This window comes from Vicugna pacos, chromosome 21 (assembly GCF_048564905.1).
Source record: "Vicugna pacos chromosome 21, VicPac4, whole genome shotgun sequence".
NCBI lineage: Eukaryota > Metazoa > Chordata > Mammalia > Artiodactyla > Camelidae > Vicugna > Vicugna pacos.
In genome coordinates, this window is record NC_133007.1 from 30,197,002 (window position 1) to 30,222,536 (window position 25,535).

The following is a 25,535-nucleotide window of genomic DNA, read 5'->3' on the forward strand; positions in this document are numbered from 1 at the left end:
ACCTTTGCTGGAGAGTCCCCTCTGAAACCCAGCTGGGACTGTTCTGTCGTTCCTTCTGCCGGCAGTTGTCACGGGTTTGTGAAGTGCTCAGGCCCGTGTTGGGATGCTGACCTGACCTGAGAGATGAGTCCCCTGTCCTCCCTCCTGGTGTCTAGAGGGGTCTGACAGTTACCTTGGCAAACACTAAACAGTGTGCTTGTCACAGTGGCTGGTAGAAGCACTGGGAGCTGAGCCTGAAATCAGGGAGGGCTTCCTGAAGGTGGTGATGCTTGAGCCGGTCTTTGAAGGCAAAGGATGTTCCCTACTTGGAGAACTGGAGACGGGCATTCCAGACAGAGGGAATGGCATGGGAAAAGGCTTGGAGACTGAAACAGCATGAACATGGGGCTGTAGGGGGCAGATCTCCACACAGCTGGGACAGAGGATGTGGTGCTAGTGGTGGGACACAGTTGTGGGGAGCAGCAGGGGCCAGGTCAGCTTGGGTGTTAAGGTGGGGAGACTGGACTGTGGCCTGAGTTGTTGCTGAAGACGGGGCTGTGCTGGTTGGACAGTGTCCCCCAAGTGCATGTCCACCTGGAACCTCAGAATGTGACCTTAATTGGAACTAGGGTCTTTGCAGGTGTAGCTAAGATGAGGTTATACAGGATTAAGGTGGACCTTAAACCCAAGGCTGATGTCCCGACAAGAAGGCCCTGCGAAGGGGCCAGGGTTGCTGGCAGCCACCAGAACCTGGAAGAGGCAGGAAGCTCCTCCCCCAGAGCCTCCTGAGAGTTGATCTCAGACTTCTGGCCTCCAAAACTGTGAGAAAATACATTCCTGGTTTTGTAGGTCACCTCATTTATGGTGCTGGGTTACAACAGCCACGCAGGACTCGTACAGGGCCAAGCAGATTTTGATTCTCACCTGGTTTTATCCTCCCCCTCAGTTCACCTCGAAGGAAACCAGGGAGAGGCCCTGAGAGCCCCAGGTGGTCCCAGGGCTGACTGTGCACCTGCGCTCTCTGGTCCCACCCGACCACACCTCCTACTGCTGGCCAGTTGGATTCCCTGGTAATGGAGATGGTAGCAAGTGAGCCCCTGGTGACCCGGTACACCTGCCCACGCCCCGAGGCTCAGCATGTCTGTTTGCCTGTGGTCAGTACATGCTGGCCCAAGGATAAGGGGGCTGAATGGTGGCTTTTCAATGTCCTGTTGGAGGTTTAGGGCCTCCCACCAGGGCCCCCAGAGAGGGTGGGGGAGCCCAGGCTGGAGCCTCAGTACTGCAGTGTTGCAGGCCTCCATAAGGGGGCGCCACTAGGATGCAGCCCGCCCTGCAGGGGGCGTCCTGGAGGCACCTGCTGCCTCCTGTGCCAGGCATGTCTCCCGACCCTTTGGGCCTCAGTATCCTGCTCTGTCAAATAGGAATAAGAACAGTGCTCACCCCAGGGGTCCCTGGGAGGATTAGAGTGGCATCTGCAGAGTGTTTAGCACAGCACCCAGCAGGCGGTGAGTGCTACAGAAGTGTCTGAGAAAGAAAACCCAGAAGGGAAGCCAGGCAATGGGGCTGAAAGCGGAAGCCCGGTCTCTCCTTTGCAAGGCCCCGCAGCAGCCTTGGCCCAGGACAGAGGTGTCTGGTGGTCTCTCTGGCCCTGGCCCCAGAGTGTGGGAGGATGGGAACCCAGGACATCCTGCCGGGTACCTGCTTTCCACTGAGTCACCCAACTCCCCGTACCTCTGTCTCATCCAGCCCTGGGAGATGCACCCCCCAACGAGCACAGCAAGCAGGGCACTGACTCCAACCCCTCGTTCAATGAGAAGCAAACTGAGGCACAGAGAGGGGCAGAGCCTGGCCCAAGGATGCACAGGTGGCTGAGGTTCTGACTCCACCCACCCTGCGATGCGCTCTCTGTGGTGTCTCATTTAATCCTCACCTGTGATGCGAGGGGTGGAGATGTGAATCACCCCAAGGCACAGCCTGACCCTGACCCAAGGAGTCTCATGGGCCCAGGTCTCAGAGAGAGCTAGAGGTAGAGCTGGGCCTCCAGCAGTGGCCCCCGGCTAGCTTATCACTTACTCACTCAACAGACTCCTGGACAGCTACTTTCTGATGGGCAGAGGAGGGAAGGCAGGTTTCCCGACTGTCTGCTGCTCATTCTGCAGACGTGCCCTGGTGAATGGTGTGTGTGTGTGTGTGTGTGTGTGTGTGTGTGTGTGTGTTGGCTACACGTCACTTTTCATCCTACCTGCTTCTCCAGCTTCAGAGGTGGGGAGAAAGCAGGTAGCTGTATTCCCATCCTTAATTTTTCCTTTAAGAGTGGCCTCTCTGGGGGTCCAGACTCAAGGACCTTCTTCCTAAGAGAACCCTTATTAGTTGACATTCACTGAAGCTTCTTCTGGGCCAGACTCTGCTCTGTTCTTTCCACACATTACTTGCTCAGTCCTCACCCCACCCCACGAGGTGGGCCTTTGTTGTCATCCTGGGACCTTCTTGATGAACACCTCTTGATGACACCCTTCCTAATGTGGTTTTGATAAATGCACAGACCTGACCACTCATTTTTAAATGGATGACCCAGTGTGGGGAGGCGGTCCTGGACCCCAGGTGGCCCATCTGTGGACCCCTGCACCCAGCTGTCCCCAGGGCACCTGAGGCCTAGGTCGCCCCATCTCTGGTCCCTGCCTCCCGCATCCAAGGCTGTGACGCAGCAGCAGCTTTCTCTAATGGGTTAAGTGACTTTGCTCCAGACACAATCCTGCTTACATTATCGGCATGAATAAAAGATGAATTCGGCGGGGGTGGCTGTCAGGACCCTCCCACACACACGCACAGAGGCTCTGGGCAAGACTGACAGTAAGAGGCTTTTGGGGAAGGAGCTGGGGGTGCCCCCACAGAGCCACTAAATGAGGGATGTCGGCTTCCTCCCCTGGGGGACCGGGGGCTGCGCCGGAAGTGGGGGAGGGGCGCTGAGGAGGGAGGGGCAGAGGGGCACTGGCTGGGAGTCCAGGCCCATCGGACACATGTTTATTGAGCTGCCACTCTGTGCCTGGCGCTGTTCTGGCCAAAATAAATGGGGAGGGTGCGGGGGAGTAATGCAGACAAGGTCCCACCCTGGGGAAGGGACATGGATAGAAAATACACTTGTGCTCAAGTGAGTACATGATGCTGGGCAGAGTGTGATAAGAGCTGTGGAAACAGTGAAGCCAGGGAGAGAGGAGAGGGACAGGTGGGAGCTGAGGTTTCAGGAGGTGACCTTCTGGCCTGAAGGGGTGAGGAGGAGGTGCATTCTGGGCAGTGGACACAGCAGGTGCAAAGGCCCTGAGGTGGGCGTGTGCTTTGGTGCATTTGAGGCTAAAGCTGGAGAGCGAGGTGGGGAGGGGCGGAGGCCATGGAGGAAGGATTAGGGCGGGTCCTGCAGGGCCTCCAGGACCACTCAGGGCTCTGGCTTCTTTTCTGAGCGGGGGTTGGGCTCAGCAGACTCTGGCAAGCAGGCTTTGAAGGAGGGGCTGCTGGAGTCCGCAGGCTGCTTGTTAACCAGGCCTGGCCGCTCTGGGCTCTGGCAGGGCAAGGCAGGGCAGGGCACCCTGCTCTCCTGCTTGCCTGCTTTATCTTGGCAACAGATTGCACAAACCCCTGAGCTAATATTGAACTTGCCTGGATTTTAAATAGCAGCTGTAAACACCACTGCTCCCAAGCCCCAGCCCTCTGATCCCTGCCCGAGGAGGGCATTCAGGTGCGGCTGGCCCCAGGTGCTGCCTGGGCAAACACTGTAGAGGGTAAGGGGGGCAGAGTCATTTACCCAGGAACCAGAATCCTAAACATCTGACCTGCTCCTGAGTGTAGATGTCCCTTTGTCTGGAAATGGCCAGAAGGGACGTTTCTCTAGAGAAAGGGGCAAAGGTCCCAGTCTATCTGGGGAGTCATTTCCAACCCTGTATGGACATCCTCACTGATGCAGAACCAGGCTTCTGTCCTTCTGCACTGCCTGATTCCACGGGCCTGTGCTGGGGTCAGGCCCCTCAGCAGGAGGCCTGGCCACCCTCCCCCACTGCCCAGAGGCTAGGTCACTGCTCCTGGAATGTGGTCGCCTTCTGCTGAGCCTTAGACCCCTGGAATCACCCTCGGGCAGAGTCCCACCTGCAGGGATTCCCATTTAATCTGTCTCAAGCAGCCAGTTCATGGGGGGCTGCTATGCCCTGAATGCTGCATGCCCTGAAGGGGGGGTTCTGTGATGCACTGGGGGTCGGGAGGAGCTTGGACAGAAGAGAAAGTAGATCAAGCAGGGGGGCAGGGTGCCAGGAGGGCTGGGGCAACATCCTTCCTCCACCAAGCTGACAGAGCTGCGGTGAGAGTGTGCACCTACCTGTCGTCTGTCTGTCTGTCCACCCTCCCTCCCCCACCGATGCTCCAGCTCTTCCTGTGCCTGCAGAGCTCCCCCCAGGTGTCTGCTTCCTGGCCTAGCTCGCAGGGCGGGGCCCCCGGCAGCCCCAGCATCATCAGGAAGGGGCTCCTGAGCCCCTAGCTGGGGTGTCAGTTGCAGCTCTTCTCCTGGCTTGGGGGCTGACCTGAGGACACTTCCAGAGCAGAGCTTCCTGCTCTAATTACTGTCCAGGCTGAACCCCTCGTGAGACCAGAGCCCCTCTCCCCAGCGCCCCACGGCTCGGGCACATTGCTTTTCAGACAAAGAATATTCTAGGGTCTCCTGAAGGAGCCGGAAAGGCAGCTCTTGTCTCCCTACTAACAACTGTCCCCATTCATCAATTCACTCATTCATTCATTCGCTTGTTCACGGAGAACTTACTAAGCACCTCTGTGTGTCCTCAGCACTGGGGTGGGCAGTGGCCCTGAGACCCCCTGCACTCACAGCGCAGGGAACAAGTGTCCTTATGTGGAGTTGAGCTTGAGATGTGACGTCAGGGTCACTGTTCAAGCTGTTTTGCCTGTTGTGCCCTGGGCCCACCTTTCATTATGGGTCACGGGGAGACTGGCGGTTTCCTGTCACGAGGCCAAGCCTTCTGGAAGCAGCTTGCTGGGACTTGGGGCCACAGGATGGAAGAATGCCAGTGTTTTTACAACTGGCCCAGCTGGACTAGCGACTACAAGCTGCACATTGACCCACCAGCTGGTGGGACCCACTTGTGTCCTGCGGTCCAGCCCCCACCCACCTCTGGAAATCCAGGAGGCTGATCCCTGGGGACATGGGCAGCCACCCAGCCTCCCCGCGCCTGGCTCCTTCTCTCCCAGCCTCCAGGATCTTGCTTAAATACTTTAAAACAATCTAAAACTAATTATCACGAACAGGCTGCTTGGGAACACCTGCTCCATCCGTCCCTCGGAATAGCTAATGTGCCTGCACGGAGCGCTGACAGGCGTCGGGCCCGCGCGTGTCCCGAGTCGCCAGATGCTCCTGCGCGTGGCGCCCCCATCGCCACCCCGCCGCGTGGCACCGCGAGGGCCACCGAGCCCATGTTTCCAGCGCTCCCCGCACAGCTGTCACTTACCGCTATCAGTAGGAAAATCATCACCCCACGAAATCATACATATGGAACATCATATTTGCAGAATATTTATTTTAACACGTGTCAGGGCCTCCTCGGGTTGTAGGCAGAGCCTCAGCCTCACACACCGGCAGCTGGAGTGGGGCTTTCTTCCCAGAGAACAGCGGGGTAGGCAGAGAGCCAGGTGGGCGGCACACACCAGGGGGGCTGGGCTTGGGGACCCCAGCCTCCTACCCAAGGCTCCAGAAGGCCCACCCTCGGTGCTCTGGAGTTGGGGGTCGGCAGTGCCCCCATCCCTGGATCTGCCACATCATCACAGCTGTTGAACAGCTGTCTGTTCTGAGCCATCTCAGTTGGGGGCCAGCCAGAAAATGGAAACCACAGCGGGTATTTCAATAGAGAGGATTTAATACAGGGCATTGGTGAAACAGGTGTTGGAAGACTCCAATGGCAAAAGGGGGACACGCAGGTAACAGAGAGGTAGTGCCTGCAGGAAGCAGCACACCCTCAGGGCCAGGACAGAGGCTGGGGCTGCTGGGGGCCAGACGTTTGGCAGAGGAGGGACCTCAGAGCTGGGAGGCCGACCTTGGAGGAGGGGGAATGGCTGGGCAGGAGCTGGGAGTGTGGGGAGAAAACAGAAGCTGGAGAGAGGAATCGCTGGTGCTCATGAGACAAAGCAAATCTCATGGTGGCAAAAGGGGCAGGCCTGGCACTTCCTGCTGGGAACTCAGGGGTGGAGCTTCATTGCTGCTGCCCTGGGAGACGCAGGGCTGCAGGGACAAGGGGTGGTCGGTACGAGACACCGCCACCCCCCACCCCCTCCAAGGCCAGCCTGCCTTTCCCACCTTCCGTTTGTCAAGCTGTGCTGGCAGTCTTATCTCCCTGGCTCTTAAAGCTAGGAAGGAGCGACTTTGCTCCCAAATTACCGATGCGGAGACTGAAGCTGAATGGTGAAGTAACTTTCACCTTGGCCAAGAATCCACAGCAAGTAGGACTCCGGTAGGCATCTTATAGATAATACCTTGTAGACAGCTTAGTCCCTTAGATTCCTTTCTCATAGATAGGGACATCGAGGCAGGGAGAGGTGAGGGTACCCGCCTAGATTCGCTTAGCTCATCAGTGGCAGGGCCAGGATTCAAACTTCAGACAGTCCTGCTCCAGAATCTACACTTTTAGTCACCATTGCCTAAGAATTTGTTGGAAATGAATGAATGGATGGATGGATGGATGAGTGGATGGATGGATAGATGAATAAACAAACAACAGAACATTATCCCCTTGGCCAGAGGCATCTGCAGTCACTGGAAAACGTGCTGAATTAATCCTGGCTTTAGCCCCCTTCTGGTGGCTCAAAGATCCTCATCTTTTATTTTCTAGTGAGAGGTGCAAGAAGAAGAGACTGGGGAGGGTGGGACAGAACGTGGGCTGTGATGTGTGGGCTGTGGTTTGAATCCTGACTGTACCCCTTACTGCTTAGTGACCTTGGAGCCTCAGTTTGCTCCCCTGGGAAATGGAGTGGTGAGGCTGTCTACCCCACCTCCCCGCAACCTATGACCTTACAGTGGGAATGGCTGGGCACGTGCTGTCTCTCTGTATATACTTGACCCACCAGCAGCTCGGAGGCCGTACCCACACAGGATGCACACATCCAATACGCCACGTAACTTCTGAACACACATGTGGGAGAAGCAGACGCTCATGGGCACTCACGTTCCTGCAACACCACCCTCGAACAGAACATGCAGAGCCACACACACAGAGACACAGCACAGGACTCCTGCCCGGAGCACATATCCAGGGCACCCCCAGAGGACACCCTGCAGAGCCACATGCCCACCATCCCATACAGTCACAGGGGCGTGTGCAGCACACCTAGGGCACAGGGTACCCCTAAAGGGACAGGCCAAACTGCCACCCAGGCAGGAAGTCCCCCCGGGAAGCTGCATGCACAGGGCACCAAGGACCCAGTGTTTACCCCAAGGGGCTCTGGTGGTAATGGGTGGGCAGGGGGCAGCTTGTGCCATGTGACAAGTATAGATCTGCGAATGAGGTATGGTCATGTCCCTCCTTGCTCAGAGCCTTCCGTGGCTCCTGTCACTGGGTCAAAGCCAGAGCCCTTGCTCTGGCGTCTAGGCCTGGGGTGATCTGTCCCACACCCCTAGCTCCATTACCCCCTGTCCAGTCTCCTCCCAATCTGTCCAGCCACAACGGCCTCCTCCCGACTCTTAGACATGCCCCAGGGCCTTTGCACTTGCTGTTTCCACTGCCCCCTTTTTTTTTTTTAACAATTCAGGAGTGTTCCAATGAAAAGTTTTTTTTTTCCCACTGCCTCTTTCCACTCTTCTCACTCACACATACCTGCATGATTCGTGGCCACCCTTCCTTTCACAGCAGAGCCTCGGGGAGGCCTCCCTCCCTCCTTCCTTCCCTCTCTCAGGACTCTGCACCTACTCTGCTGTTTTCTCCAGAGCTCTGCACCACAGCTGATACACACATGGATGTGTGTATTTACTAAGTTTCTGTCTCCGTGCTGCACTGTCAGCTCCACCAGGGACTTGTTCCACTCAGAGCGCTATTCCCAGGGCTGCAGACAGGACTGACACCTGGCAGGTACCCAGTAGAAACTATGGGGAGAGCAAGTGTCCGTGGATTTCATTCATTCTTCTGTCTCTTCTTCTCCTGGTCCTCCGTGTGTAGATGAGGGGCTTAGGCTGCGTCCAGCTCTGTGCCAGCTGTAGAGCAGAATCGTAACAACATCTAGCGCTTCCTGAGCACTCGCCTCGCCCCAGGGGCTGAGCTAGGGGCTTCACGCGCTACCTTGTCTAATCTTCACAACCTCATGGCGCATGAAGCACGTTTTGCAGCTGAGGAAACAGACTTATCATGAGGATAAGATCTAGCCCCTCGCAGTAGTTTGGAGCAGTCAGACACAAATGAAAAGGTGAACGATGACGACCAGTGATGGTAACTGTCAGGACACAGGGTGCGCCTTCTGTATGGTCCTAATCCATAGTTCATGGGTGCGGGGAGAAGCTCACACAGAGAGGCAAGCAATCTGCCCGAGGGCACCCAGTTTAGCTCAGCAGGACCAGCTTGGCGGACCCTGGGAGGGACACAGGCAGAAGCTGCACTGGGAGGGCAGCCTGGAGAGTGGAAGGAGGTGGGAGAGCCTGGGGGGCAGGCATCAGTCACAAAGTGGCTCTCAGCCTGGGCTGCACGCGGCAGGCACCTTGGGAGCTTTCCACAATACAGACATTTAGCTGCCACCCCAGGGGTTCTGGATGGGTTACTGGGGAGCAATCTGGAGGTGGTGTGGAGGGCAGTCACCTTACATGTACAGCTGGGGGGACTTTTATGTGTGTGTACACCTGGGTTATCTCCACCCAGATGGAGGTCTAGCAGTGGTTCCCGGACTTGCATGTGCCTCAGAATCCCCCCAGGGGGCCCCTTCAGACATGGAGTGCCGGCTCCAGGCCCAGGGTCACCCACGCAGCAGGTCAGGGGTGGGGCCTGAGAACCTGCATTTCCAACGAGCTCTGCGCGATGCTGCCGCCGCATGGAGATCCTGCTTTGAGAGCCACTGACACAGCATCCCCAGTCTGTCAGAGTGCGCTGGGCACGAGGGTTCCTAGAAGCCCTCCTGAGAGACTCCTCGGCGCAGCTAAGGTTGGCAACTTCCACCTCAAGGGGCAGAGCCTTTACGTCTCGTGTGCAGAGCTGGACTCAGACTCCAGGATCCTCCTGGGGCGTTTGTGTGCAAAGCCTCCGTGTCTGTCCCAGTGTGGCTGAGGGAAGCACGCACGGGGACCAGAGGATGGGGGAAGCTGCCTGGGTGTGCGTGGAGGGGTTTTCGGCAAAACCTGGCATTTGGCCGCATGATGGGGCGGCAGGGGTGTGGGGGCGGCCTGCTCAGCCAGGCCGATTGTTGCTGCAGGACAGCGTATGGCAAAACTCTTTGTATTTTTCCAGAGAAGCCGGAAGTCCAGATTTTTCTGTCAAATCTGATTTTTAAAGTTGGCAACGAATGCACCCATGCCGTTCTTACCACCTAGCGAAAACCACACCAAACCCCAACTGCGCTGGCAGGCCAGAGCACAGGTGCTCCATCCAAGCACCCGCTCGCCCCCAGTCTGATCCTTTAGGGGGATCAGGGCTGGAAGTTGGCCTCTGGGGTGGGTGTGGAGTCTTCCTTCTGGCTCCCTTCTGACACTCGGCCAGCCTGTCTCCTGCCCAACTCCAAGCCCACCAGGGCAGGGGCAGATCCCTGACGCCCTAAGGGCCTCGGGGGTGTCTGGGCGCCCTCCGCCCCCAGTGGCCCAGGCACCCTCCCCTGACAGCTTTATCAAGCCTCCAGCCTCCCCAGTCCCATTGTTCCTGACATCTGTTTCGGTAAGTGATTAATTGCAATTAGCGAGCGGTTTGAAAGCCCTGGAAGAACACTCAGCAGAAAACTCATCAAGATTAATGAGTGGCGGGGCTGTCAGGGGAGGCATCGCCGCCACGCCGCCACGGTGGGACCCAGCAGAGTCGTCGTCGCCTGCGCAGGTGCCGGGAAGCGACTTGGAGGTGACCCCCCTCCACTCCACGCCCCCCAACTTGCCCCGAAACCCTCCTCCCCCATAAACTACCACTAGATGACTTCTCATCAAAATGCATGAATTACCCACTAATAAGCTATTAATAAAACCCTTAGAGTGCTATGCGGCTCTAAGCATGCAGACTGGATTGCGATGCTTCCAGAACACTCTGCCAGTGGCTGACGTGGACACGCCCAGGTGGGGGAGGCAGGAATGTGGCAGCCTGTACACTGCCGTACCCACCACCCCCATCAGGTGATTGCTGGGAACTGGGGAGGCCCCTGAAATCCAAGTCCATTGCGAACTGAAACCTTCCCCCTTGAGATGGGAGTCTCAGGGGCATTCGCCTCACAGGCAGGTGGAGACCAGGTGGGAAAAATGCAACGAGCAGCTTGAAACTGAGACCCAGTTTTGGCATCGCAGCCGCGTTTTTCTGCTCTTTCAGGTGCCCCAGCACCTGCGTGCCATGTCGCAGAACGCACATCTCCACGCGGTTGTTTTCATGTTTGCACATTCCCTTCCAGGTCTCGCCCGCACGTCTGTATGTTGCACCTTGTACGCACGTGGTACACGTGTGTTGTGTGTCGTGCACACTGTTGTACATGTGGCAGGTATCGCTCGCGGGCCATTGCACGCCACCTTTGCTGTCCTGCCCTTCGTGAGTTTCCCTGGTTCCCTGCATCCCCTCTCTGTCCCATTTCTAGTGATAACAGGTATTTATTGATAGACAATTAGATGGTGCGTGTCTTACAGTCACTCTCTGCAATGCTTCCAACGTGCCTGAAGTGCCCCTGGTTTACAAATGAGGAAACTGAGGTTGGACCTTTAAGCAGCGTGGCCCCAAAGACACCGTTAGTGACGGAGCAGGGATTTGAACCCAGGTCTGTCTAACAGCACGGATTGAGCTGGTGTCCCCAACGCCCAGAGGAGTTACGCTGGGTACGGATGGAAAGGCCCTGCTTTTTTTCTTATGCTTTTTCGGTTCTGCTGTGGAGCCCAGGTGGTGATAAACACCCCCAGAGACTTTTCTGGGGAAATTGGGAGGGACCTGGAGGTTCTGGGGGACCCAAGGGCTTGGCAGGCTGAGACACCCACCCGGGCAGGCGCTGTTACTGGCAGTGGGCGGCGAGATGTGAACAAGGCATCCAGCATGCTTTGGGTTAAACACATTTTCTGGCTTGGTTCATGTTGTCATCTTCTTTTCATTTGGTCTGCACACAGCCAGAGGAGGAGGCTCTGTGCCCTTCATACAGAGAAACTGAGACTCGGGCAGGTGAAGTCACCTGGGTCAGGTCACCAGACATAAACTGGAACTCTGATTTGATCGAGCTCAGATCTGTCTGACCTCAATCCCTTTTTCCGTTGTTCTAACCCCCAAGTCACTTGTCCTGCCCTCTGTCAGCTGTAGAGAAGGAAGCTGAGTGTATGCATGGACTTTGACCGCTGTCCACTCCCAGGGCCCTCTGCTGCCTGCTCCTGACAGGATCTGGGACCCTTCCACTTGGCACTGATACCTGTCTCTCTAACCAGATGAAAGTTGTGTGGATGGATGGATGGACGGATAGATGAGTAGATGATTGGGTAGATGTTGGATGGATGGATACTTGCATGGACTTGGAAGAATGGATAGATGGATGGTTGGTTCGATGGATGTTGTGAATGTTGGATGATGGATGGCTAGATGTTGGTTGGAAGAATGGATGTTTGTTGGATGACTAAATGTAAGGAAAGGAATCTCTGACTCTGGGAGGGGAAGGAAGAGCCATAATTCCTCATCTCCCTTATGGAAGGGATGAACTTGAGCACAAATTCTGCAGCGTCAGTTTGAAGGACTGTGGCCCAACCCCTCACTATACCAGGGAAGAAGCTGAGAGTCAGAGACGGGTAAGGACTTGGTGCAGTCACAGGATTTATTCACGGCAGAGTTGGGAACCCTGGCGTCATTCTTATGACACAGTATGGTTCCCACAGGACACCCATGGTCCTCTCCTGCTCTACGAGCCTCACCTAGCCTATGACCCAGGTCACTAGGGTAGTTGCCCATAATAACAAAGGTTATAATAATCAAAAGTAGTAACATTCATATCACGAGTATTCTGTGCCAGCTCTTTACATGTGTATGTAACTCTGATTTCTCCCAAAACCCCAGTGAGGAAGGGGCTCTTATCTGCGTTTTACAGATGAGGAAACTGAGGCACAGAGACTGAGTGGTTTGCCCAAGGCCACACAGTTAGGGAGTGTCAGGGCAAGAATGACAGACTGGCTGGGGCCTGTGCCTGCTCATCCCTGCCCTGCCCCGTTGGGGCGGGTGCCCTTCTCCCTAATCCCACAGCAGGGGGGACCTCAAAGGCGTGTGACCTGTCCAGTCACACGGAGCCCTAGGCTTGGTTCCAGGCTCTGGTGTTGCCATCTTGATGCTCAATCCCTTTTGAACAAGGGGCCCCACATTTTCATTCCACACTGGACACTGTCCAGCTCAGGGACGGGGCCCGAGCCTGCTGAGAGGTGGCAGCAGGCCTGGGATGCTTGGAACCTTGGACTGCACGCAGAGGCAGGAAGGCAGGCTCTGGCCGGTGGCCTCCCAAGGATGGGCCTGGTCTGGGTGCTCCCTCTGCCCAGCCCTCCCCCCTCGCGTCCCCTCTCCCCACTTCAGTGGGGCTCCCCTGGGGCTCTATGTACTCCAGGCCCATGCCCTAGATCTGTCAAAGCCCCCACAGCAGGTGCACAGCGCCTGACCTCTGGGCTGGGTCTTGTGGGAGGGCGTGAGGCCTGCTTGCTTTCCCACTGCCCTGACCCCCAAGCCCTCCAGCTTCAGCGGGTCCTGGAGGGTAATCTAGGCCTGGCAGTGTGTCTGAGAGAAGAGGAGAGGGAGGGAGTGAGCTGCATGTAGAATGGTATAATTGTGCGGGGAGCCCTTTAAGTCCTTTTCCTTAATGCCAGGCCCCCCCAGCTGTCTCTGCCAGTGCGTGCCTGTTCTGTGCAGTGAGACCTGGGCTGGGGTTTGACAGGGGGCCACGCACCGGGTGAGCCTTCTCACTGCTATGGGCCCCATTTCCCTGTGGGGAAAGCTGAGGCCAGGGGGTCACGTGTGTGTGCTCAGACATCAGCCAGTGGAATCAGGCCACATTCCACCCCCAGGTGGTGGGCTCTGAGGCCCCTGGTGTCCCCCAGCCGTCCCAGAGAACAGGCACAGTCTGGACTTCCCAGTCCTGAATCTCAGGGATGTGCTTTGGAAATATACTTAGGCTCTGTTGGTTCCCCCAACTTCTGCGGCCTTCCAGGGAGGGGCAGGGCGCCTGGGGCAGGGCTGCTGAGCCTCTCAGGCCCTGGGTTAACGGGAGGGCAGTTAGAACTCTCCTTTCCCTCCTCTGCGCTCGGTTCCAAGGAGGTGTCAGAATACATCATCGGTTCTGCAAGGTCGTTTTTTCTTATCCTGATTTTGCAAATAGGGAAACTGCCCAGAGACCTCAAGACACTGGCCTCAGTCCACACTGCTGAGAGTCGGCTCAGCCTGTTCAGAGCCCACATCTTAGCTGGGCGTCAGCTCGGTCGGTGGTCACTCCAGGGCGATGACGTCAGCTGAGCCTCTCCCTGCAGTCCTTACAGCTCGGGCTTGCTGTCCAGTGGTGGTGTCGAAGCCTCTGCTGGGGCAGGAGTAGGGGTTAACCGGTCGTGTTACTGGGGCAAGTCTTTATCTAGAATGCAGACAGGGTCCCCGTCAGAGGGAAACTCCCTTCCTCAGTAGGGGCGAAAAATGAAACTCTGGGCCCAGAGGGTTAAGGCCTGGACCTCTGCAGCCCAGAGAGGGGAGGATCTGACCTCCCGGGGAGTCCCTGGGAGCCAGCTCCAGCCCCAGGCCTGGCCAGCTGGGCACGGCCCAAACCCCGGAGGGCCCGTGGGCGCCGGTCTCCCGCCTGAGGGGGGCGGGATGGCTGCCTGGCAGGGGCCCCGCTGGCCGGGCGCCCGGTTCCCGGGCGGGGACCCCAGGCTGCGGCCTTCCCGGGTTGGAGAGAGAGCCTGAGGGCCTGAGAGTGGGCTGGGCTTGGGTCCCCGCCCCCGGCCGGGAGCCTCCACCCCGGGGGTGGTGGGGTCCGACTGGAACGAACCTCCAGCTCATCAATGGGAGACATCTGCTTTAAAAAGTGGGGATGAGGAGAGGAGGTTAACGCCGAGGTCAGAGCAACGGAGCCCCCAGCAGCGCCCCACACCTCCCCCGGCGACTTTTGGCCTCAGAGCAGATGGCGGGGGCGGGGGGCGTAGGCGCAACCCTCGGGTCTCACGTGTTACCACACCCGTTAAATTTCCCATTGTAGGGGGCGGGGGCAAGGAAACGGCTGCCTCCCCTCACGCCCGCAGCGCCTCCCCCCGCGGCCATCTGATCTCCCTCCCAGCGGACAAGCTCCGCCTGGCTCCCTGAGGAGGCGCCTAGGGTCAAAGAGGCCCCCTGCGCGCCCTCCACAGTCCCCGCCCCCAGAGGAAGTGGGGGAGGGTCGGGGAGCGCCGAGGAGAACTTTTTACATATAAATACAAGAACCGGCCTCCTGGAAAGGCTTTTGTTCCTCATCTTTATTTCTGGAAAGCCAGAGGTTGCCGGGGCCCTCCAACTGGACCAGGAGACTGGGACGCGGAAATAATGCCGCCTAGGGGTCGTCGCCCATGCCCCCCCGCCCTGAGGAAGGGGGTGTCTACACAGCCCGGTGGGCTCTGGCCCGGAAGTGGGCAGGGAGGGGGAAGCCACCAGGTCTGCTCGGGATCAGAGCCCAGGAAGGGATCTGGGTTTACGTCCCAGTGCCGCCACTAACTGCCTGTCACTCTAGGCTGCCCCTTCCCTCTCCGGGCTTACGTGTCCGCCCCCCCAAAGTAAGTGTGCTTTTCACTCCCCTGGTTCCCAGCTCGGGGCATAAATTCGTTGCTGGGCCCATCCACTAGGGCAGGTGCCACTCCTAGAGCCCGCTGGATGATGGGTCAGGGACAAGGCTGTCTCTGGGTTGAAATTCTCTGACCCTTTAGGTGTGTGGTCTTGGGGCAAGTCGCTGAACCTCTCTGAGCCTCCAGTTTCCTAGATCCTAAAGGACCTGCCTCACATCATAGGATTTTGTGGGATTCATTCAGTTATGGGTGTAATGTGCTGGGAAGTGGTGAGCACGCAGAAAACAGCCCACTGCTCTTAGGACTTCCATCATGTGGCTCAGCGTCCGCTTCCTGGGTAGCTGTCCCAGGCTTGGAGGAAGGGGTTCTGTCCTGAGCATCCTCAGGGCACTTACCTCTCCATGTGTGTATCCGCCTGAGTAGGATTCTGTGTTTCTGCTTCTGCCTACCCCATCAGCCTGTGAGCCCCCGTCATTTCTGTGCACTCTGTAAAATGTGTGGAATGGGCCTGCGAATGAATGAACAGCAGGGGTCATGTGGTCTCCAGGGGGCAGAGGAGGGAGAAGAGTGTGCCTTCACCCCATTCCTATTGGTACCCCCAGTGCCCACCCCCTAGGACCTTAATGGGTAGTTCATACTGGGTCCAGGCCCTGTTCCAAGCACTACCTCATTTAATCCTAGGGAGCCTAGGGGTAGGTGCAGCATCCCTGTTTACAGATGCGGAAACTGAGGCCCGGAGCAGCTGAGTCACTTGCTCAAGCTCAGCAAGTCAGGAAGAAAGATACCAGAATTCTAACCAAGCAGTTGGTTCCAGAGCCTGCCTGTCCAGCCACAGCCTGTCCCGTTTGTTGAATGACTGTAAGAATGACTCTTAGCCGTGCTGAGGATTCTTAGGGGACCCATATAAAGCCGGTGTGAAGACACGAAGGTCCAGGTCACTCAGCTGCGCCCAGGTCCCTGGGCCATGCCTGTGCTGCCCCTTACAGTATGCTGCCGTGTGTAGAGGTCTGAACCAAGGCGTCGGCTGGTGCGGGCAGCTGCTTGGGGCCGCCCTGCGCGGCCTCCTGCTTGCTGCCCACAGAGGCTGCCTGGGCAGGTTTGACCTGAGTCTCTGGCCCAGGGCCTCTGGTCAAAGGCGTCCTCCCCATGCGGTGGGGCCAGCCTCCATCACCCAGAGGCCCAGAGCAACCTTGGACACTCCCGACCTCCCTGCTGGCCCCTGGAGGTCCCTGGCCAGGGCTGTCGGGGGTCTTTGGCAGCCAGTCTGTCTGGGGGCCCTGGGGGCCATGCCTTTTCCTGCCCTGCTCCCTCTCCTGACCCTGACCTGGAGGGTGATTTATGCAACGGTGGCAAAAGGCCACTGGCGGTGGGGCCCAGGGACAGGGGTCAGGACAGCTAGGAGGCGCCGAGGATGAGGGTGGTGGCCTGGCCCGTGACCCAGGTGGCTGGGGGGCTCAGGGGAGGGGGCAGCAGCTCTGGCTCAGCCTCCCTTGGGGGAGATGAGGCCTTAATTCCTGCCATCTGGCTCCCCCAGCCCTGGAGGTCGGGCGAGGTGCCCCCCCACTGGCTCTAATGGTGGAGCCCAGCAGGAGGGGAGAGACAGATGGCGGCGGCCGGCTAGAGAGGTAGAGGGTGGACTTTGTTCAGAGGCGCTTGCAAAGAGGGGGACAGGTCTCTCTCACACACATGCACGAATGCGCCAGGCACCACTCTGGGGCGCTTTGGAACCCGGGGTCCGTGTCATTGCCGGGTGGGCTTCTGATGCGCCTTCAGATCCGGACTTACCTGTTGAACACTCTCCCCAGCACACAATCACAGACAACGTGTGTACATGCGTGCACGTGCACAGAGATGCGCAGACACACGCACACACATGCTCACCCCCCAGCTCTCGCCTTCAGGGTCGCGGTGCACTGGGAGGTAGATTGCTGCCCCTGGGCTTCAGAGGGGACTCTCTCTCCTGCCAGACACTTGGCTGTCACCCATCTGCTCTCCCCACAGCAAAGTCTCTTCCCAGAGAACCAGCCTCTCTCTGCTCTGCCCCCTCGTGTCGCTATGTTTATCTGAACCTCCTTGTCATCTCTTTTACACCTACGTATGTAACCCCGAGCAGACGGCCATCCCCTGTCTTGTTCACCAGCATACTCCCTGAGGCCTGGCATAGTACATGTTTGCTGAACGGATGGCTTGGGGCAAATCTGGCCTGCAGAGATAACCTAGGCCGTCGGAGTTTAGAGGTGAGGGTCAGGAGTCAGTTAACCTCTGCCGGGCTGTGTTCTGGAATAAAACCCCAACCCTTTAGGATGGCTTAGAGGCCTTGGGTGCCCTGGCCCTAGCAGCTCTCCCCAGCTTCATCCTCTCTCTCGCGTGGAGCCCTGCTGCAGCCACACTGACTGCCTTGCTGGTCCTCAAGCGCACAGATCTCGTTCCTGCCTCAGGTCCTTTGCACTTTCTCTTCCAGCAGCCTGGTGTTCTCTTCTTCCAGATACTTGCAGGATTCCATCCCTCTCTTGTTTCGGGCCTCAGCTCAAATATCACCTTGACAGAGAGGCTTTTGCTGGCCACCCCTCCTTAAGACAGCCATCTGCGTCTACCTCCCTTTGAGCAGGCCTCAGGGGCTGAAATGTTTGTTACTTGTCTGCCTCTTTGCTGACGGGCTCCACCACCCCAGCACCAGCCCCACACAGGCAGGACCTTCATCATCTTCCCTGCCGTATTTTCAGCACCTGGAAGAGTGCAGGTGCCCAGTAGTTGGTTGATAAATGTTTTTTGAATGAAAGAACGAAGGGCGGGTGTGACCAGAGCCAGTTCAGAGTGGCTGGTGTGTTGGGGAGCAGGAGGTTGAACCTAACTCCGAAGGTAAACAGGCTGTTCTGATGCACAGTATCTGATGCTACACGGTCGTCCGGATTTTTTGATCAGGAGAGAGGCATGATGTGATGCCTCCAGATTCCGTACCTTGAACTTAGAGGGTACCCGTGGGGAGTCCCGGTCAGGCGGCCCATTGGGTGTGGACCCTTCCTCAGTGGTGGCTGCCCTGCTAGTCCCATGTTAGTGTCCTGGGGCTGCCATAACCCAGCATCACAGACTTTGAAATGACAAAAGCCTCTTCTCTCACGATTCTGGAGACCAGAAGTCCAAAATGAAGATGTCCAGAGTGAATTCCTTCTAGAGGCTCTGGGAGAGGGTCCTTCCTGACTCTCCCAGCTCCTCGGCGGTTCCGAACTCTCCTCCACTGTGGCTGTGGCACTACAGCCTCAGCCTCCGTCCTCCCGTGGCCTCTCCCTGTGGCCACCCTGCCCGCTGAGATCCGACGTCTCCCTGGTCAGTTTCCTTTTTGGGGGGTAGATGCAGCTTCCATCTCTGGGGGTCCAGGACAGATCTCCTTGTGTGGTCTCCAGCAGGCTGGCCACCTTGAATTCTTGGGTGGCGAGTGGCTTGATATTACCTTTTCCCCCTGGACCATAAGAAAGCCTCAGATGGAGCCCAGAAATCTCAGTTCCCTGGTGTCTGGACCAAAGATGGTCCAGGCAGCCGTGACCAGATAGTATTGGAGATGGGCCCATCAGGGCCGTGCAGTGCAGCAGGTAGTCAAGAGCATGGCTGGGCTGCTTGAGTAGAGATTTGAATCCTGGCTTCCGCTGTGTGACCTTGGCCAGTTTCTGTACCTCTCTGTGCTGCTTTCCACATGTAAGACAGAGGGAGTGTTGATACCTTCCTCCTAGTGTTGTTGAGGGGCTTGAATGAGGACGTGTGTGTGAAGTGCTTAGGTCTGGGTCTGGCCTGCAGTGTTACTTACGTGAGTGTTCGCTGTTCCTGCTGGCCAGAACTTCAGTGCAGTTACAAGGAGCAGAAGCCTAGAGGCTAATGTGCACAGCAGACGTGGTGTGTGTCCGGCGGGGGCACGAGGCTGCACAAGGGAGTACTGCACACCTACCCCGGCCCTGCTTTCCTCTTCGCTGAGTGCCTAGGATGACAGGGGCTCCAGCACGTGGAAGATGGAAGAACCAGCCCTGCAGGGAATGTGGCAGGCTAGGTGACCTTGCCTGGGTATTCTGACCTCTCTGAGCTTCAGCCCCCTCCTCTGCTGACAGCGTGATTGTGTCCACTTGTCCCTCCTCCGCAGCCAGCCAGAAATAACGTCTGCGGAAGGCCCGGAGCTCCTGCAGTTCAGCGAGGACTTGAAGGGTGGGGGTGAGGAGGGGGCTTTCCAGGCTACAGGAAGGGCACAAGCCACATTTCCCAGGGGCAGACAGGAGCGACAGCTCAGGGCTAGGGGGACTACATCAGGATGGCCAGAGCCTCCAGTCCTGGGGGGAAGACCAAAGAGTTGGCAGGAAGGCTGTGCAATGCCTTTTCCAGATCAGACGCCCCTCGTCCAGCTGGATCCCCGAGGTGCGTGATGCAGAAGGCTGTTCGTTTTCACAGCTGCTGAGTCTGATTGATTTGGAGAGCGGACACTCAGAACAGCCCGGGAAACATCGGGGGTGGGGAGTTTTGGTGGTTGTTATGTTTCCTGGGCTACCACCCAGAGGGCAAAGGTCATGACTTGCAGTGCCCTGGTACGCCACATCCCCCAGACCTCACAGGCTGGTTGGGGTGAATCCTTCGGCCCCTGCACCCCCTCAAAGATGTTCACGTGCACACACGCTGCAGCTGGGGTTCTGTGTTGCTGGAGAAAGCTGCCTTCTCTGGACACAAAGCTGTGATGCTAGGAGGAGTGGAACCAGCACCTGGGTCAGGCCTGACCTCCTGTCCAGTGTGGAGCCGGGGTCCTCCCTCAACCTCCCTCTAATCCCAGCTCCACGTGGGCTGCAGATGTGGACACAGAGGCTCACTGTGGCTCAGTGAGTCCCCTGGAGTCCTGCCCCACCCTTCTGGGGCCACCTCTTCTTGGGAGGCCCCAGCAGGCCTCTTGCTTTGCAGCAGAGTGTCAGCCTCCAGTGATCTCGAGGCAGCTTCTAATTCCTCGGGCTCCCCAGCCACACGCACGCCAGGAGGCTGCACGGTGCTGTCTTTTCTGCACGGCTCGCCCTTGATCTGCTCAGGCTTTACCTTCCTGCCTTAATCGCCGGCGGCGCCCCACGAGGCCCCCTTGTTCAGCCACCCGCCCAGAGTCGGGCTTGGGGCACTGCATGGTCCGCAGACGGCCCTCCTCCACCCTGCTGCCCCCCAGCGGGGCCCCTCGCTGCTTTCTCTCCCCTCCCAGGAGCACCTGCCACGTGTGGTAATTAGGGGCTCGACACCAGGTGTGGCTGGGCCTGGGCTGGCTTGGCAGAGGGGTGCGCGCTCCCTGCCCCACTGGTGATGCTGCAGCACCAGGCTGGGGTGAGCGTGCAGAAGAGGGAGAGACGGACGCCGCGTGCCTGGGTGGCCACCTCTCATGGCCCCGCGCAGGTGCAGGCCTGGATTCTGCTGAGCTGAGCTTTGCGTGGCAGGCGGCTGGCAGGGAGCTGCCGAGCCTTCCCAAGGTGGCACCATCTGCACTGTGATAAAAAGCCCCGAGGATGATAAATAGACAAGTCGCGCTTTTATTGGATTTAAGCTCGGGCGCAGCCACTTTGGGTTTGGCACTGTGCTAACGACAGATTTCTGCTTCTCTTGCAAGGCCTGGCCTCTCAGGGAGAATGCCAGTGGGCGGCCCTCTCCTGGCGGGAGGGAGAGCGCCCTCCCCACTACCCCCAGCCCACGGTGGCTGGCCTGCTCCCATCATGTGCCTGCCTGTGGGGTTTCTCCAGGGGCCCCCATGTCACAGCCCCTGGGATCAGATCAATGGTCTCACACCCGGGCTCTGACACCTAATGGCTATGTGTTTCCGGCAGGCCACCTAACTTCTCTGTGCCACAGGCACCCCATCTGTGAAATGGGCAGATGATGGTGTTCCCCGCCCACACAAGCTTGCGAGGTTCTGTGAGTAATGGTGGGGTACGTAGGATTTGGAGCAGTGCCTGGCGTGCATTCGGCGAGCGTTATGCAAATATTAGCTGCTGGTATCCCCACCACCACCATCATCATTACTGTCAGCGTTATTGCTTCCGGAGAGCCTACCCTGGCCCAGCATCCTGCTGGGTGGGGAGCTGTGTGGGGTCAGATCTGGGAGTAGGGGACCCATTCCTGGGATGACCCGGGCTCTCCCGGGACACCAGGGCTGCTGTTCATCCCTCCACCCATTGGGTAAAGGTGGGAGCTCCAGAGCTAGGTGGTCTGGCCGCCTCCCAGTCCTGCACTGACAGCTGTGAGGCCCGGGGCGTGGCTGCAATACCCTGTGTCTTGGCTTCCCCCACTGTCACGTGAGGACAAGAGCAGAGCTCGCCTCGCAGCGTGGTTGAGAGGCTGAGATGTGCTGACCCTCTTTAAGCTCTGGGACCATATAGCTGGCATCAGTAAACATCGGCTCTTGGTGTTGTGGATGGTTGCCTGTGTTGGACACTGGGGGGACAGGGAATCAAGACAGGAGTGAGACGGTGGCCGGAGCAGGAGGTGCCTCCAAGGGTCCTCTGTACACGGCCCACCATTGCTCTTGGCACATGAAGTGGTGATACCCACTGTGCCAGCTCTGGTGGGCCTGCAGCTCAGCCTGAGGAAGGAGGGAAGGCACAGCGTGTCATGGGGACGGTGGCCCCCTCTGTCCCACTTGGCTTCCTGTGCACCATCGTGCAGGTGAGCTAACCTCTCTGAGCCTTGGTGTCCTCGTTGATGTCTCCTCAAGGACCCCCCCTGGCCCGGCTGCCTTGCTCCCTCCCCTGCCTGCTGTCCCCACCTGACCTCCTTTCCTTCTGCAGACACAGGGCTTCCTTTGTTGTTCCTTCCTTCCTTCCTTCTCTTCCTCCCCCGACCCTGTTCCTCCACTAGCCTCCCTATACCATGTCAGGTGCTGTGTGTCCTGCAGCCCCGAACTAGGCCTCTCTGCTGCTCCAGGCACCAGCCCCGCGTAGCCTCTCACCCTGGGCCCCCCTTGCCTCTTTCTGGGCCCCCATGCCTTGCCTGCTGTATTCCCCGACATTGGTGGTGGGCACGGGTGAGAGTGTGCCCCCTCCACCTCCTTCATGGCCCAGGGCCCTGTGTGCATCCCAGTGGCCCTGGTGGGAGAGCCCAGGACAAGAGGAGGCACCAGAAGGAGGCCCACAGGAGTACGTGGGGGCCATGATTTTGGGCTCACAAGTTCGAATCCCAGCGTCACCAGTGGACCTCGGGGAGGCGACATCTGCAGACCTCAGTTTTCTCATCTGGAGAATAGGGCTGCTAAACAACCAGCCCCGCAGGTGCGTTGTGAGGTCTCAGGACTCAGGACACGCTAGCTGTCACCATCGCTGGGCCAGGCACTTGCTCGGTGCCTGTTTTGCTTTCATAAGGACTTGTGAGGTTGTTCTATTATTCCCACTTCCCAGATGAGGTGACCAAGGCTTTGCAGGGCTCAGAACTTTTAGCATCATGTAGGAATCTAGTTTCTGAATTGAAACCCCATTTCCTGGGGGGAGGATATGGCTCAGCGGTAGAGTGTGTGCTTAGCATGTACAAGGTCCTGGGTTCAATCCCCAGTACCTCCATTAAAGAAGAATGAAAGAAAGAAAGAAACCCCATTCCCTCACCACATTTCCCTCCAGACCACAGAGAGCTCAGAAATGCAAGAAGAAATGAGGCAGGATTTTAGGTGTGAGGCCAGACCTTAGGGTGCCTTCCAGGCACAGCTTTGAGGCTGTCTATACCCAGTCAGCACCCAACCTTGCCAGCAAAAGTCCAGAGAAGTTAAAGAACTGGCCAGGCATCACACAGCTTCCCACTGCCAGGCCGACACGTTCTCTCCTGGTGGAGTAAGCTCGGGGAGCAGCTCCCTGTAGCTCTGGGCCTGCTCTGTCTCCATGTCGGGGGACAGGAGGGCTGGTAAGGAAGGGCAGGGCAGCCTGGTGGCTAGCGAGGGCTGCCTCCTGCGCCCGGCTCCCCTCCTCCTGCTGCAGCTGGCTCTGGGCTCCACGTGCCCTCCAGATGGTTCTGACACAGCCAGGGTATAGAACCCCTGGCTCCCGAGCTCTTTAAATAACTGTCCAGTGTTGAATGGTGGCATTTCAAAAGCACTGGGAGGCCGACTGCGAGGGCAGAGGGGAGGGTGCATTTACCGAGCATCTGCTCTGCACCCGCAGATGCTCCAGGCCCCTAACACAGGTGCATGTTAGCCCAGCGAAGTGGACGTGAGACCCAGGGGAATGAGGTGGGACCCCGGGGGAAGGGGTACCTTCTAACAAGAGCAAGGCCCAGATCTGTGGCCATTTCCTCTCCCTCCTGCTTACTTATCTGGTCCCTCTTCTTCCCTCCATCCACTGAGTTAATGCAGACTGGCAGGGGTGGGCGGGTTTGGGGCACCACTGGCAGCCTGCCCGCCCCTGCGGCCCACACTCCCTGCCCCCGCAGCCCCGGGCAGGAAACCACCAACGTGCTCATGAAAGAGGCAGGCGCAGCTGCTGTTAACAGGTGAGCCCTTCCCGAGCTGGCCTCTCCCCGGGCCTCCTGGAGAAATCCGTAATGAAGTGCAGCTGTGAACTCCGGTTTTGGGTCAGAAAGGCAATTTCTCATCTCTCCTCACAGCAATTGAGTCGAAAATCTGGGAGCCGTTTGCCTCTCCGGTGCCTCCGCCCCTCGGCCCTGGCGGCCGAAGCCCAGGCTCTGGAGGCGGGCATCAATATTGCCGCTGTCAGGGGCAGGTGGCCGGGCGCGGGAGGGAGCGGCCCTGCGGGGCCGGCAAGGTGGGAGCAGGGAGCAGCTGGCCGGGGTGCTCTGGGGGATCCGAAGGCTGTTTTTCCTCTCGTTTTAATTGGTCTTTGTGACTCTAATGGTGCCCGATTCACCTCGTGGCAGCGTGCTGGTCGGGGGCTCCCACCGCACCCGCGTCTGAGACTTTCGGGCGGCGCCAGGCAGCTGTTCCTGGCCTTAGGACATTCCTGGTGGTGCTGGGCCAGAAAGAGCCTAGAAAAACAAACCCCGGGTGGCTCGGAAAACTAGGGCCCACCCTGGGATGGGTGGCAGTGTGTGGGGAGTTGGGGGGGCCTGGCTTCCAGATCAAGCCCTGTCACTCCACCTTTGCTGCAGGGTCACTGGAGAAGCCAGTTTCTGTAAGGCCTGGATGACTGGAGAAACACTTGCCAAGTAAGACTGATTGAAAACGTGAGCCCAGCAGTGTCTCCTCTCCTCTCGGGAACAAGGTTTCTGAAGCCCCATTGCCTTGTTTACCTGGCTGAGAATCATGCGGTGAACACTGAGCACCTGAGCCTAGCGGTTGTGGGCGCTGGCTCTGGGGTCAGCGTGCCCAACTTTGTATCATTGCTCTGTGACCCTGGACAGAGAGCTTGACTTTCTCTGATCCTGTCTCCTGTAAAATGTAGAGGTTGGATTTGAAAAGCCGCTTTGAGGATCTGATGATGACCACAATGACAATAATAATACTGTAGAAAGACAGAAAAGTGTGCCACATCTGGCAAGTTACCAGTTGCCCCCTTCCTGCCACCCTGCCCACGAGGGCTCCCTGCTCAGCCCGCCGAAGGGCAGGGTCTCAGCCCCAGTGGCCTTCCCCCTCCAGCCCCTTTGCTGTGACTCTGAACTGCCTGGCTGCATCCCACCACTCTCTCATGGGTTCACGTTGTGGCCAGCTCTATTGTGGGTTCCTTACTTTTTTAAAAATCCGGTTTATTAAGACCTAACTTACAGTTGGGGGATAGGGTATAGCTTAAGTGGCAGAGTGCATGCTTACTAGGTCCTAGGTTCAATCCCCCAGTACCTCCACTAAAAACGAATAAATGAACCTAATTACTTCCCCCCCTCAAAAAAAAAAAAAGACACAACTTACATTCAGTAACATTCACTCTTTTTTTTTTTTAACGCAGATACTGGGGTTTGAACCCAGGACCTCCTGCATGTGGTATGCATTCTACCACTCAGCTTTACCCACCCTTTTTAAGTGCACTGTTTGGTGAGTCTTCACAAATGTTTGCAGCAGTGAGACCACCACCACAATGAAGATACAAAACACCCCCGGCCCCAGAAAAGCCCCTTGTTCCCCTCCCCCACCCCTGCAACCACAGGTCTGTTTTCTGTCCCTCTGGCTCCGCCTTTGCCGGACTGCTGGACTGTCGTAGGGGGAAGGTGTTCAGCGTGAAGACTACGGGTCTGGCTTCCTCCTCTTTGCACGCTGTTTTTGGTGCCTGTGTCATGGTCGAGACTGGGGTCCTGTGGTCAGGATGCACCACAACCTGTGTGTCCACTTGCCTGTGGAGGGACACTGGGGTGTCTACTTTGTGTGTTTTAATTCTGCCACAGCTGTCTTCGCCTGCTCAGGCTGCTGCATTGGAGTACCATGAACCAGGGCTTAGCCAACAGCTGTTTATTCCTCAGGGTTCGAGGCTCGAAGCCCGAGAGCTGGCACCGGCAGCCTGGGGCCGCCTCCTCACCATGTCCTCACGTGGCTGCTGCTTGGCGCACTTGCAGAGACCATTCTCGAGTCTCACTTCTTACAAGGATGCTAATCCCATCATGGGGGCCCCATCCTCACGACCTGATCTAAGCCAAATTGCCTCCCAAAGACCCCACCTCCGGACACCATTGCACTGGGGGCTAGGGCTTCAACAGA

General features: G+C 57.8%; 1 protein-coding gene and 1 long non-coding RNA gene across 3 annotated transcripts in view; one reads left to right on the plus strand and one right to left on the minus strand.

Moving 5' to 3' along the window:
* Positions 1-25,535, plus strand: part of LOC140688136 (uncharacterized) — a 230,406-nt gene that overhangs the window by 184,209 nt on the left and 20,662 nt on the right. The window lies entirely within an intron of this gene.
* Positions 13,456-14,306, minus strand: LOC140687984 (uncharacterized). 2 transcript variants are annotated; one of them, XR_012062621.1, is made up of 2 exons: positions 14,158-14,306; positions 13,456-13,692 (listed from the first exon to the last, which is right to left on the minus strand). It is a non-coding gene; the product is annotated as an uncharacterized lncRNA (long non-coding RNA). The 2 variants fall into 2 exon arrangements; XR_012062620.1 differs by having other exon boundaries at positions 13,456-13,746.